Genomic DNA, 15,356 nt, shown 5'->3' with positions numbered 1-15,356 from the left:
TTAGTGTCACCTTGCATTTCTATACGAAAACCAACATACAAACAAATGAAAAGGGACTTGCCAGTTATAACCAGCAGGTTTTAACTCATCAGCAACCATAGTTAGCTTCACAGGCTTGCTGGAACTTGGTCTCATCACAACCACTTCCACAGATTGGCTAGCCCTATTCCACACCATTTTACAAAACTGAAATCACGATGTAAAGATCAAATCAATAGACAGAATTCTAAAAATCACTTGCAAAGAATAATAACTATAAAAGAAATAGATAAACTACTGACAATCTCTAAGAAGCTGTGGAAATTATTATGTGGTGCGATTTCTCCAACTATTTAATGGCACTTAAGTATTAAGGCACCATAGGAAACCAAAACCTTTTAACCACTTGGATTAAAGTTTCGCTGCACTCATTAGGCATCTCGATAGATGACAAGGGCACTTTGCTCTTTGATAAAGAACATATTCAAAGAATTACATACTGGAGTGTCTTGTATTGTTATATTGCTATTCTTTCATATTATATATATATATATATATATATTATAGTTTCTATGGAATTTGAGTTATGAATAAATATATTGTGGAGGTGAGAATATTGTCAAAGTTCATGTAAAAGGATTATTTAAGAATACTCTCCGAGTATTTGATAAAATAAGTGTAATTGTTTGGAAATGAGAGTGTGTGTGTGTTGTTTGATCTAAAATGTTGGCAAACATAGGGATTAAAGAGTATTTGGCTAGACTTGTAGAAGTATGTTGTGGGAATTAAGTAACACATGGGGCTGTTATGGTTATTGCAATTTCACAACAAAAACCAAGGCGTGCCAAGAATAACTAAAATTAAAAATAGATTGAGATTATGATGGGATTACATGAGTTGTCTTCCATGAAGTGTAGAGGAGCTCTTGACAATGAAGCCCGCTGCTCTTGTAGATACTGGGATGAGACAAGGAAAGGAAAGAAGCTAAGTGTAAATAACAAGAAAAGAAAAGAAAAAGTTCGTTCATTGCTAGTTATCCAAGTGCTACCACACTAGGAAAAAAAAAAGGAAGGAAAGTCAGTAAAAGCGTATGTAGAAGCCATAAATTTTATTTTAGAGATATTTAAAGGTAATGATTTTGAAAGCATAATTAGAAGTTATGGGTACGCACAAAACGCATTACAGAAAATTGGTGCCAACAAAAAAAACTACTAAAGTCCAAGTTTGATTTTGCATACCTTAACGTGCCAGATTCAACTAGAAGACAATGGCAGGTATGAGTTCGGGCAAAGGCTATTACCTTGTCACCGCCACGGAGCTTAAACAAACTTGAATCTACCGTATGAGGACGAAGGCCAAATGGTTTTGAATCAGTGAGCAGAGGTGTAGGAGTTAGAGGCATCGAAACATCTATGTCTGTGAGAATTGCTGTAGGAAGGGGATAGTCGGTTGTGATTTGAATGATGGCAAGGTTGTAGTGGAAATCATACCCAAGAACTTGTCCCTTCAATGGCTTGCCCTTTTGATAAATAAACCTCAACCTGAATGAATCGTATACTAATAAATTTATATGAATTGATGCCTTCTGAAAAAAGATAGTCCAGGCCAGCCCCGGTATACTAAATTAACAAAAAATTAAATTAGCTGGTGAAGATAGGAATTACGGTGATGTCAGCGGCCAAAAAAGTAAATCTAGAATAAGCAGGAAATCTGAGAAGGTTAGCAGAAGTGAGGATGGTAGCAACAAATTCACCGCCACCACCCCCACCCCCACTCTCTTGTTTGCGCTCACATTCTACGACCGTCCCCGAGCATCTACATAAATTCTTACCACCTGAATTAATTAATTAATTTTGTTAATTATTGTTATCAATTACAAACAAAAACAAAAACAACCCCTCTGTAGTTGTTAAATATTTGTAAGAGCATTCATTAGATTATCATTCATTCATTGATACCTGTGCGGGACAAGAGACACACAACAGACAGAGAAACCTTGAGAGCAGCTATTTTGGAATCAATATCCAAATCTTTGTTCACACTCCGTACATCAAACATCTTCTCCTCCTCCTCTGTATCCCTCGCCGCCTGGTGTGCTGTTTTATATATATATAAAAAATCTATTCAACACCATTACCGACCGAATCTAATTCTATAACTAGCATTTAGGAAGATTTCAGTCAGTACCATTACCAAATCGTTGCCGCTCAGAAGATGTCGCGGACTCCATCGTTACTTTTCAGTATTTCCCTTGACGCGGGGAGCCTTACATATTTGTATTATTATTATTGTTATTATTATTTTCTTTTTTTACAGCTCATAGCCCAATTCTAAGGTCCAGTTGAAGCGGGCCCGTCTTTTTTTCTTGCTTGATAAAAAGAAGGGTTTACGATTTCAAACAGGTTGTTAATCATATTAAAAATTATTTTTCAACGAAAAAAAACCATCAACTTAGCTTGCAAAAAAAAATTAATTATTAATAAAAAATTTAAATAATGTGTTTAATCAAATAAATCAAGAATTATATATAAAAATAATAAAACAAAGATAAAAAATAAATAAAGATTAAGATATTTGGGATTGTATTATAGGAAGTTATTTGGATTTTTTCATGTTATTCAAAGAGATATTAAGGCAAACTATTATGTCAAAGGGGTAATTTTTTTTTTAAAAAAATCATCTATATTTTTATGTGCTTATAAAACCATAATTAGTTTTTCATAACTCTTGAGTAGGGACCTGATTGTGTAATAAGTAATATAATAATAACATTATACATTTCATTTAAAATAAACTTCAATATTGTTGTTTATGGAAAAAATAAAAAAGTATTTGTTATGCTCATATTGTTTAAAATTACATGTTTTGTGCTAAAGTCTAAACCAAGAAAGTTATTTGAGATTTAAGCTTAAGAAGCATTTGATCCCTCCTAAACAACGGTCAGACATTAATGGATATTGAGTATGCATGGATTAAATGGTTTAAAAAGGGTTCAAAGACCATCATTTATGCCTAACTAATCTATGTGAGAATGTGTTGACCATCTCAAATTTGCTTCTAACATGAACATATATCAATATGTATTTATTAATTTAAATATTTGAAGGTTAACATCAAGGATAGGAACATAGAAGGTGACATCTATCATGAGTTGATTTCTCAAAATAAATAATAAATTATGCACCATAACAAACATAATTATACATGCATAAAATGTTTCAATTTAGATTGCAATATCAAGAAAGATATTTCTAACATAAAGTCAAATAACATAACACAACATAAAATATGTATTTCTTGATTTAAATATTCGATATTTAATGTCTAAAGATATGAGCTGAGAATAAGTTATTTATCATAACAGACTGAGTTCTCAAAATATATGACAACTTATATAGTAACATAAATATAATATTTTAAATTTCTAAATGAAAGATCAAACCATTATATCTCTGATATTAAACACCATAATAATAGATCATTGTGCAGCCTCATACCCCTCCTCATACCCCTGAGGTTACTAGCAATGATGTGGGCCACTTAAATATCCATTATATATTATTTAACAAGAATTATTCAATGATTGAAAATAATCTTTAGGAGTTGCTAACACATCAACTGGAAGTTGCTAAAAACAACTCGGGTAATGGTGGCGTGTGGCTTGCACACACAGGCAATGAAGAATGTGTTAGAAAAATACGGTGCATGTACCTTATGTGTTGGTATTTGTTATTTTTTTATTTGATTCAGGTCATTGGTTCATGGGGTTTAGAAGCTTTTATAGGCTAATTTTGATGCTGTTTTATATAGGTCAATAGGTTATTCATGATTGGTTGAGGGGGTTTGAGATTGTGGTGGATTTTTATGTTGAATCTTGAGTTTAGGGTTAGAGTTTTGTGGGTTCCTTATGGTGGTGTCTCAAGGTCACATGATTTGTTATTATGAGATCATGGTAAAAAAAAAAGGGGTACCATGTGTTTTTTTTTTTTTGTTAAAAGAGTTACTTTACTCATTGAAAATTGAGAATTGAAAAGATTGGGAGAGCTAGTTTGTTTGTCAAGGATGAACACTAAATAAGAGGTTATGATCGATGCTGGTGTCCTAGGTTTTTAAATTCTAACAATGAGTATAGGTGAAGAAGATTGGTGGTTATTAAAAAAAGAAAAAGAAAAAAGGTAGTTGTGTTTTCAGGTAGGGTTTTAGATAGAGTGGTTATCCTTTTTATTTTATTTTTAGATTTTTTCTTTATGCATCTTTCTTGTCGATTTGTGTCCTGTGTTAACGACTACAAAGAAATAAAATCTAATAATTAATTAAAAGATCTCTAAGCATTTTTAAATCTCTGAATTTTTCTTGTTAATTCCAATTATATTATTTGATTCTCTATTATCTTTGTCCTATTTTATTTTTTTAGCTTATCATTTTATTCCCTATTTTTTTCTTTTTATTTTTTTATTATTTTTTTATCTTTTAAAAACTCGTCACACAATGAAATAAGTGATAGTGCCAAAAATACCGTAAATTAACTAATTTACATTGAATTTTTTTTTAGAGTTTTTATATATTTAAAAATATATTTGGAAAATTGGGGGTAAATAATGATTTGTGACATATGTAATTATATGTCAATACATTTTTATAGGAAAAGAAATAGTTTAAATTTTAGCCAAATAAAATAATTTGCCACTATAATATCTCTTTTTTTATTAAGCTATTTTTCTCAGCCAATTTTGTTTTTTTAGAAATGTAGTCCATTTAATAAAAACCAAAGCCGAGTAAAATAAATATTCCAAAGATTCATAAAGATAAAAAATACATGTACTGGATTAAACCTCTCTTTATCCTATGAATATGATTTCTTTTTTTTTTACAATATATTTATCCAAACTTTTATTTGTTGAAACAAAAAATCTTAAAAATATTAAAATTAAATTAAATTTTATTATTATTATTATGAAATGGGTGTATTAAAAACTAGAAGAATAATACACTGAAACTTTAGATTAAATCATATTCAAAATCTCTTTAAAATCCAAAAAGAAAACATAGAAATTATTTTAATTGAATATTCATGAGATGTTTTTATATCATAATAATTGAAAAAAAATATCAAGATTCCCATAAAAATAAAAAAAAACTATATTATTATGTGAGAACTGTGGATAAATTGAATAATAAGTGAAAAATAATGTTAAGATGTTTTTTAGTTCATTTAAAGAAAACATTCAAATTTAAAAACAAAAATTAGAAATAGGCCAAACCCATGCAATTGGCCCATCTCAAAGAAGGCCAGACGCTTCTAGGAGTGCATAAAACTCGAAATCAGAGGGAAGTAGGAAAAAAAAAAGAGCAAAGAAACCTGTATCCATAATTAAAATAAAAGCTACGCAAAGGTATACCGTATTATATGTTGTAACCCAATTTTGGATTCACTAAAATTTTTTGAATGTTATTTTATCTTATTATTCATGACAAAAAAATATAAAAAATATATAAAAAAAAGAAAAAAAGTCTAAAATATATTTTCTCGAGTTAACCATATTTTTCTACCAAAATCGAGTCCACCAGGTCAATACGGGTTAAACGATGTCGACCGGGATGAAAAATGAGTTTCAGGACGTTTCGGGTCAAAACCGTCATTTTCTGTCAAAACCGAGTCCATCGGGTCAATACAAGTCCCACCATGTCGACTGCGAAGAAAAATGAGTTTCGGGTCAAAACCGTCATTTTCTGTCAAAACGGAATCCATCGGGTCAATACTGGTCCCCCCATGTCGACCGGGATGAAAAATGAGTTTTGGGTCAAAACCGTCATTTTCGGTCAAAACCGAGTCCACCAGGTCAATACGGGTCCCACCATGTCGACCGGGATGAAAAATGAGTTTCGGGCTGTTTCGGGTCAAAACCATCATTTTCGGTCAAAATTGAGTCCACCGGGTTAATACGGGTCCCACCATGTCGACCGCGATAAAAAAATGAGTTTCAGACTATTTTTTGTCAAAACTGGTATTTTTGGTCAAAAAACCCAGTCCACCGAGTTGATACCCGTATAAAAAAGTTTTTTTGTAATTTAAAATTATTTTTAGCAGATGAAAAACTTTTTATAATACTGATTTGAATTTTTAATTTTTACCCCTATAAATAAATATTATTATTATTATTTAGTATTATTATATATAATAAGAAAAATAGTAATCGGTGAAAATTGAAAATTTTAACAATCCGTGAACTGTTGTCTGAATTCATTGGCTATAAATAGCCAATGAATTCAAGAAAGAGGGAAGAGGAAAAAATAAAAAAATTCATTCTCAATTTCGATTCTGAATTCGAAATTACTATTTGGGTTACTATTTGACTACTATTCATTTTTCTTATACTTTTTCTGCACCCTTTTAATGAATTGAAAAATACCAAAAATATCCCAACCGTTAGATCTAATAGTATTTAGATCTGAGCCTTTGATTTCTTAGGATACAATAGGCTTTACCACACCAGATTAAAACCCAAATCAATCTCAGCCTTTCAAATAATCTGCCCTTCGATCTGGTGGCGCCACGTCAGCAGGTGTACCGAGCACTCGGAACACCGCGCCACACCAGATCGTATCCCATGCAATCCTGACCGTCCGATCAACTTGAAGATCAAACCAATCACAGTCGCACGATTTGTTCCTCCGAGATCCAACCGTGCTCAGGCTTCAGACGCACGAGTGCACCATACACGCGTCCACACCATAGCAACACCCAGAGCTTCTCTCTCCTCTCGTCGGCGATTCTCTCTCTCTCCGCCGATCTCCCATTTCCGGCCATATCAAGCGGCGAAACCACCACAGAAACGTGCATCGCCTCCTCCTAAGCAAAACCCCTGCCGTTTTACACTTTTGCACCTGCGATTTTGGCCGGAAAAAGGCCGCGACCGTCATCGGCCAATCGACCTTCAAGTTGTCGATTCTCCCTCCTCAGCCATCAACGGCCAACGAGACCACCACCATCAGAATCCCCGTCCTCAGATATACTAGAATCGACCATCTTTTCTCCGGAAGCTCACCGGAAAAATTCGCCGCCGTCAACAGTAACCGCGCGTGAGCCACACGCGCCGCCAGTGGCATTTTCGTAAATTTTTGACAAATCCGAGGGTATTTCAGTCTTTTGCCTATACAGGGGTACTCAGGTAATTGTTTATGATATTTTATGGTATTTTTTGATATTTTTATATATAAATACTTGTAAATTTTTGCATGTGAAAAAAAACAAAAATAAACCAAAATAAACAACGACGCGGGTTCAACACCCATTTTATCATATCACTGTTCATGGGTCAAAAACCCAATTTTCAAGAATTGATATATCTCTTTGTCAATGATATCAAAATAATTTTTATTTTATAAAATAAATATTATTTGTCGACACGTCTCTTTTATTTACAGAAAAGGACCGGTGTCAAAAAAATTAAATACCAAATATGGATTATATCCATTATTATTTATTTTGATAAATCAGACGTAACTCTCCTTTTTAGGGATAAACGTCGACATTCTAGACAAAATCTCTTAATTTTAGGGACTGATGTCATTTTTAACGCGTCTCCTATTTTTAGGGACCGACGTTAACCATGTTAAAAAAATTTACAAATAAGCTCAAAATATAATAGCATTTGAATCAAATAAGAAAAACACACAAGTAAAGGTAACCTTTCTCTGAAAGGATATTTTAAGGGTGGTGTCTACCTTCCCTTAATCATAACTAACCCAGTACCCGAATCTCTGGGACTAGTGTCTAATTTTGGATTTCTAGTTCCCTCAAATTACTAGATGGCGACTCCAATAAAATCTTTATTCCCCCCAATCAAATAAAAACTAAATTATTCTTTTTTTGTTTTTAAAAAAAAACAAACAAAAAAACAGAGTGGAGCCGTCGCCCGACGCCGTGTAGCAACAGAATGGCGACTCCACTGGAGACTTAGGGTTGAACCAACTGCTTGTGTTTGCTTTTCATATGCTTTTTCTTATATGCTATTTATTTTTGGCATTTATTTTATTTACATTATTTATTACTGTAATTCTTTTTAATTTTTCATATTGCCACATGCATGCATGATATTTATTTGTGTATTCACACACTTCACAATGAACCCATAAAAGCTCTGGACCCGAGCTTCATCTTTTTTAAGATTAGAAAAGAAAGATTCAAGTGGCAAGTGTGACTGATGTCCACTGATGCTCATTTCGACTTTCGTTTGGATTGTAACTCACCCTATATAACGAGTATTGTGGAATTTTATCCCATACTCATGTTGCATAAGGTTAAGAGGCCGATTACTTCACAAGTAATTCGGGCAATCTAAGAACCAAATAATTTCTTTAAGGATAGAATAAAGTAAACCAAACCTTATGAGTTAAATCCTATCAAGTAGGATATAAGGCACAAATAAATGTCAATGCATTAACATACATTTTCATATACATTCCATATTCTCATTATATCTCCACCGATCCTTATAGGAAGTGTGAGATGAAAAAAAAACCAAATTTATTGAGGAATTTTTGACCAGATCAAAATTAAGGCAACAAATTTCTTCCCTCAATCAGTTCAAGTTCCTGTAGGTTTGGAGTCCTCAGTGAGAACTTTCTTAAGAGAATCTGATCTGGTCTATTCCTCATCATAAGTTAAAGGAAAGCCTGAAACAAATAACAAGCATGCATTATTCACATGACATTTTGCATCCATTTATGCATTTCATTCATTTTTATTGCATTCATTCAGGCTGAAATATAGGTCCCCTAAAAGACCATAAAATTCATTACACTCGACTACGAAGAAAGATAATGGAGAACGAAGAAAGAGCACATCTAGAGGCTCATTATCAAAGGGAGTTGGAGAGCATGAAAAATGATATCGCAAGACTTACAAGTCTACTCGAGCAGGCCCTAGTATCCAAGTCTGGAGAAGATACCTCTACTCAGCCAGCGGTTGCAACTCCATCTGTATCTACGCCAGTAGCTCCTTTCGTGTTCACTTCTTAAAATCTAGGAGCAAATCCTTCTTCATCTGAACAGCAGTTCACTGCCAATGTTCCACCAGCACAAGTGCCGATCGTAAACTTGACAACTGATGACTCACATAGGATGAGATACTCTAAACCTGTTGATTATGATAAATTTACCGCTCTAGAAGAAAGATTGAGAGCAGTCGAAGGGGCAAACTTATATGATCCCGTTCATGCTGCAGAGATGTGTTTAGTCCCAAATGTAGCTGTACCTAAAGAATTTAGGGTACCAGAATTTATCAAGTATATAGGAACTAAATGCCCAGTCACTCATCTTAAATCTTATTGTAATAAAATGGCAGAAGTGGTGAATGATGAGAAACTTCTCATTCATTTCTTTCAAGACAGTCTTTCTGGATCAGCACTAAACTGGTATACAAGGCTAGATAATACAAAGATCAAAAAGTGGAAAGATTTGGTCAAAGCTTTTGTGGAGCAATACAAATTCAACATGGAGGTAGCCCCGGATAGGTCAAGCTTATTAGTCATGGAGAAGGGCAACAAAGAGACTATAAGAGAATACGCTTTAAGATGGCGTGAAAAAGCATCCCATGTGCAACCCGCTTTGTTAGAAAAAGAAATGGTCACTCTGTTTACCAACACTTTTAAATCTCCCTACTTTGAACACCTAGTAGGTAGTTCAGCTCAGTATTTTTATGATACTGTAACTATTGCTGAGAGGATAGAACAAGCAATAAGAATGGGGAGAATGTTAGAGCCTACTGAGAAGAAAGGCTTTATCGGGAAAAAGAAGGAGTCTGAGGTGAACAATGTGAAAGGAGGGTACAAGGGTAATAAGAAAAATTATCATCACTATAACTTCCAAATACCTACCCAACAAGTTGCAAATGTAAACTTCACTAAACCTTTCCCCACCAACCAACAAAGTCAACCAAATAACCAACAAAGTACCCAGATTGTTAATCCTCTAAGAAGGAATTTTCAAAGAACCCAAGAACGGTTGCCACCATTACCACTTCCTTTGGGAGAAATGTATTCGAAGTTGTTGAGTATTGGGCAGGTGGCCCCTGTTCCCTTAACCCCACTACAACCTCTATACCCAAATTGGTATAATCCTGATATGACATGTGAGTATCATGCTGGCATTGCTGGGCATAACATTGAAAGCTGCAATGCATTAAAAAACAAGCTTCTTCAATTGATAAAAGCTAGATGGATAACTTTTGATGATGCACCGAATGTGAATTCCAACCCTTTACCCAATCATGCTACAAGTAGTGGAGGGGTGAACATGATGGAAGTCTTGGGACAAGAACCTGCTGTCATGGATATCAACAATGTAGAGGAAGGCAAAGAGAAAGGCTGGAACTGTGATGATGAGCCAAGAACAATAAAAGAAGATGAATTGTTACCACAGTTAACTGTCCATGCTCTAGAAGAAGCTCCAACCAGCGCCTTTGTGCAAAAGCTTTTAGTTGAAGAAGTATTCCAGAATTAGGAGATTGAAGAAGCCCCAATTGTTTTTAAGAAGTAATGATTAAGTGTCTATTTATATTTGCTTTTATGTGCTTTGCATTGTACTTTGCTTTGTGTTTTTATACCTAGTTTGAAATCTTGGTTCAAGATGACAACATAAGGTCTTTTCATAATTGTTGAGCCAACTTTTAAAATAATATTGAGATCAAGCATTTTCATCAGTATTTGTTGAATTTCTTTTATTTTGTTCAGCTACAAGATATGCATTCACACTAAAAAACACCTTCCGCTTTCAGGAATTCTGAAAGTGAATCCTCCATAAATCCACAAACATATTGCATTGAAAATGAATGGCCAAACTTTGATAAGGATGAGATTGCAATGGATGAAGAGGAATGGGATGAAGAGTTTGCTAGACGGGTAGAACAGTCGGAGCATGCTTGGAAACCTGCGAAGGAAGAACTAGAGGTTATAAATGTAGGCACTGAGCAAGATAAAAGAGAGTTAAAGATTGGAACTTTGATCACTACAGAAGAAAGATGCAGTTTAACCTCATTACTACAAGAGTATATCGATGTGTTTGCCTGGTCTTATACAGATATGCCTGGTTTAGACATTGATATTATAGTACACAGATTACCTTTGATAGAAGGATATAAACCTGTTAAGCAGAAATTAAGAAGAACTCGCCCAAATATTGTGCTCAAGGTCAAGGCAGAGATAGAGAAGCAGTAGGATGCCGGTTTTCTAGAAGTTATTAAATACCCTCAATGGGTATCTAATATAGTAGTGGTACCAAAAAAAGGATAACAAAATCAGAGTATGTGTAGATTTCAGGGATCTAAACAAAGCCAGTCCGAAGGATGATTTTCCTTTGCCTCACATAGATGTCCTGGTAGACAATGCTGCTAGGAGTTCAACTTACTCCTTCATGGATGGATTCTCCGGTTATAACCAGATTAAAATGGCTGAGGAAGATAAAGAGAAGACCACTTTTGTCATACCATGGGGAACATTTTGCTACAAAGTGATGCCATTCGGGTTGAAGAATGCTGGAGCCACATATCAAAGGGCAATGGTGACACTTTTCCATGATATGATACATAAAGAGATTGAAGTGTATATGGATGATATGATTGCCAAGTCTAAGAATGAAGAAGATCATGTTCAGGTTCTAAGAAAATTATTTGAAAGACTAAGAAAGTATCAGTTGAAGCTGAATCCTTCAAAATGCTCGTTTGGGGTAAAGTCTGGAAAGTTGCTAGGATTTGTGATAAGCAATAAAGGAATAGAGATCGATCCTGATAAAGTGAAAGCAATTCAGGCTATGACAGTTCCTAAGACTGAGAAAGAAGTAAGAGGTTTCTTAGGACGTTTGAATTACATTGCTCGATTCATATCTCAGTTAACAGCAACATGTGAGCCAATTTTTCGATTACTTCGGAAAAAGAACCCTGGTACATGGGACAAAGATTGTCAAGAGTCTTTTGACAAAATAAAGCAATACTTACAGAATCCACCTTTGCTCGTGCCCCCTGTGCCTGGAAGACCTTTGATCTTGTATTTGACAGTAACAGAGGTAGCAATGGGTTGTGTGTTGGGACAACATGATGAGTCTGAAAGAAAGGAGCAAGTTATCTATTATCTGAGTAAGAAGTTTACAGATTGTGAATCCAGATATACTATGACTAAGAAGCTATGTTGTGCTCTTGTATGGAGTACGAAGCGTCTTCGACAATATATGTTGTATTATACCACCTGGTTGATCTAAAAAATGGATCCTCTTAAATACATCTTTGAGAAACCCTACTTGTCAAGCCGAATAGCAAGATGGCAAGTAATGTTGGCTGAGTATGACATTGTATACAAGACAAGAAAATCTGTGAAAGGAAGTGTAATTGCTGATCATCTAGCAGATAATGCTATCAATGATTATGAGCCTTTGAAATTTGACTTCCCGGATGAGGATATGTTGATAATAGAAAAAGACAAAGAAAAAAAATGATTGGTGGATCATGTATTTTGATAGGGCAGTGAATGTTTCTGGTAATGGAGCAGGCGCTGTGATAATCTCACCTGACAAGAAGCAATATCCTGTCTCAGTCAAACTATAATTTGAATGCACTAACAATACTGCTAAATATGAGGCTTGTATCCTTGGATTAGAAGCTGCTTTGGAGATGAAAATAAAGAAGCTTGATGTCTATGGGGATTCAATGTTAATAATCTGTCAAGTGAAAGGCGAATGGCAGACCAAGGAAGAAAAACCGATACCATATCAACAATATCTCTCGAAACTGACTGAGGGCTTTGATGAGATAGATTTTACCTACATGGAAAGAGACAAAAACCAGTTTGCTGATGCTTTGGCAACCTTAGCCTCTATGGCCAAAACTGATTACGGAGTCAGGGTACAACCAATCTGTATTAAGATTAGAAATTTTCCAGCTCATTGTTGTTTAATTGAAGGGGAAATAAATGGGAACCCATGGTTTTATGACATCAAGCAGTTTATCCAATATCAAGAGTATCCCTTGGGGGCATCCAAAGCAGATATGAATACCTTGAGAAGGTTAGCTCTGGAATTTTACCTGGATGGAGAAATTTTATACAAAAGGTCATTCAGTGGGACTTTACTAAGATGTCTAGATGAAATCGAAGCTAAAGTAGCATTGCAAGAAATTCATGAAGGAATTTGTGCAACTCATGCAAGTGGGCATATGATGGCTAGACAATTACAACGATTTGGGTATTTCTGGATGACCATGGAGAAAGATTGCATCGATTATGTCAGGAAATGTCATAAATGTCAAGTGTATAGTGATAAGATAAATGCACCTCTAGCTCCTCTATTTAATATGACATCACCATGGCCATTTGCAATGTAGGGAATAGATGTGATTGGGTCAATCAACCCAAAGGCCAGCAATAAGCATCAATTTATCTTAGTAGTCATTGATTACTTCACAAAGTGGGTGGAGGCCAGCTCTTATGCCCATGTAACTCAAAAGGTGGTCAAGAGTTTTATTGAGAAAGATTTGATCTGTCGGTATGGTTCACCTGAGAAGATAGTGACCGACAATGCCCAGAATTTTAATGGAAAAATGATCACAGAATTGTGCGTGAAGTGGAAAATTAAACATTCAAACTCATCTCCCTACAGACCAAAGATGAATGGTGTTGTCGAAGCTGCAAACAAGAATATCAAGAAGATTATCCAAAAGATGGTAGTCACTTACAAGGATTGGCACAAGATGCTTCCTTTTGCTCTACATGCATATCGCACAGTAGTAAGAACGTCTACTGGAGCTACACCTTATTCACTAGTATTTGGGATGGAGGCGGTGATGCCTTTGGAAGTAGAAATTCCATCTTTGAGAGTATTAATAGAATGTGAACTAGAAGAAGCTGAATGGGCTAAAGTGAGATATGAGCAGCTAAACATGATAAGTGAGAAGAGGTTGGCTGCAATTTGTCATCACCAGCTATACCAAAGAAGGGTGGCTAAAGCATATGACCGGAAAGTCCGACCAATAGAATTCAAAGAAGGGGATCTTGTACTCAAAAAAATCTTACCACTACCAAGTGAAGACCGAAGCAAGTGGGCACCAAACTATGAAGGCCCATATGTAGTGAAGAAAGCATTCTCCGGAGGGGCTATGTTGTTAACTAGGATGGATGGAGATGATTTACCTAGGCCCGTGAACTCTGATTCTGTGAAAAAGTATTATGTATGATGTATTTCATCCAATCAAAATGAAATGAAGTTTTGGCCAGGAAATTCTCTTTGCATATACCTCACCAAAAAGCCCATGCATGATCTCAATGGCTCAACAATCTGATCTTTCAAATGTTTTTACAAGATAACCCATTCTTCTTAAATGAGGTTTTAAAAGAATTGATTTTGTTTATGATTTCAATGAAATAAATCAATGATTTGTTTAGGATAATGTTCAAAGCAATTCTCTTAAAAGAGATGACCATACAAGTCATAAACACGCAATTGGAACAACTATCACTTAAATTCTGTCCTGAACTTACATTTTATCAGCATGAATAATGGTTGGTAATACATTAGCTTGTCATGGACTCGCACAACATGGTATCTTATAAATCCAAAGCATTACGCTGGATGTGGACAAAGTTTATTGCTTTTAACCGATCCTACTTGAAATGAAGAAAGGCCATCTTTGATATTCCTTTCACTTTCTTTTAAAATTATCCTTTGCAGTCCCAATTTGAGCCAAGTCTATTTAAAGTTTTTTCATAAGAACCTTAACTAAGATCACACCCTACACTGGGGGCAAAATGAAAGAAATGATCATGGAAATCATCTTGAAGACATGTGAGCTTATGAAGTCTGACAACAAGGAATTCAAACAAAAAAATTCCAAATAATTGAGAGAATTCCCAACAAATAGAAAAAAATTCCTAATTTGGAATATTTAGTATCATTTTATTGTCAAGATAGCAAAAGAAAAGATGAAGATAAGATAACAGTGATCTATAGTTTTCAAACCCTTAAACACTTTCTTTGAGCTTATGAAATCCTCTTTCTTTTACAGCCTTGAGCCATAAATACATTACATGCCTTTAAAGTCTTTTCTAATCAAGAAAGCAACTTAGATCAATAAACAGCGTTCTCAAAATATAAGAGACTTTTTCATAAAGAGTCATGATGTAGCAAATAATTATTCATTATTATTCATGCTGATAAAAGGAGTGTTTCTAAAAATAAAGGCAATTGTTCCTTTGCCCTCAAAATACATTCAAGCAATCACTTGAACACGTTGAAAACCAAAACAGAAGGTCATCTCATCACTTACCTTTATTTGAGATTACTTTTACTAAGAGATTTAATACAAATCCTTAGAGTTGCTTGAACATTGTTATAAA

At 34.6% G+C, this 15,356-nt stretch overlaps 1 pseudogene; it reads left to right on the top strand.

Moving 5' to 3' along the window:
* The first annotated feature begins 9,723 nt into the window (after nt 1-9,723).
* On the top strand, nt 9,724-14,197 carry LOC105109863 (uncharacterized; annotated as a pseudogene).
* The last annotated feature ends 1,159 nt before the right edge of the window (nt 14,198-15,356 follow it).

The sequence above is a fragment of the Populus euphratica genome, unplaced genomic scaffold, assembly GCF_000495115.2.
Source record: "Populus euphratica unplaced genomic scaffold, PopEup_1.0 scaffold278.1, whole genome shotgun sequence".
NCBI classification, from domain to species: domain Eukaryota; kingdom Viridiplantae; phylum Streptophyta; class Magnoliopsida; order Malpighiales; family Salicaceae; genus Populus; species Populus euphratica.
The sequence above is the reverse complement of the archived record's forward strand: the minus strand, read 5'-3'. Positions and strand labels throughout refer to the sequence as shown.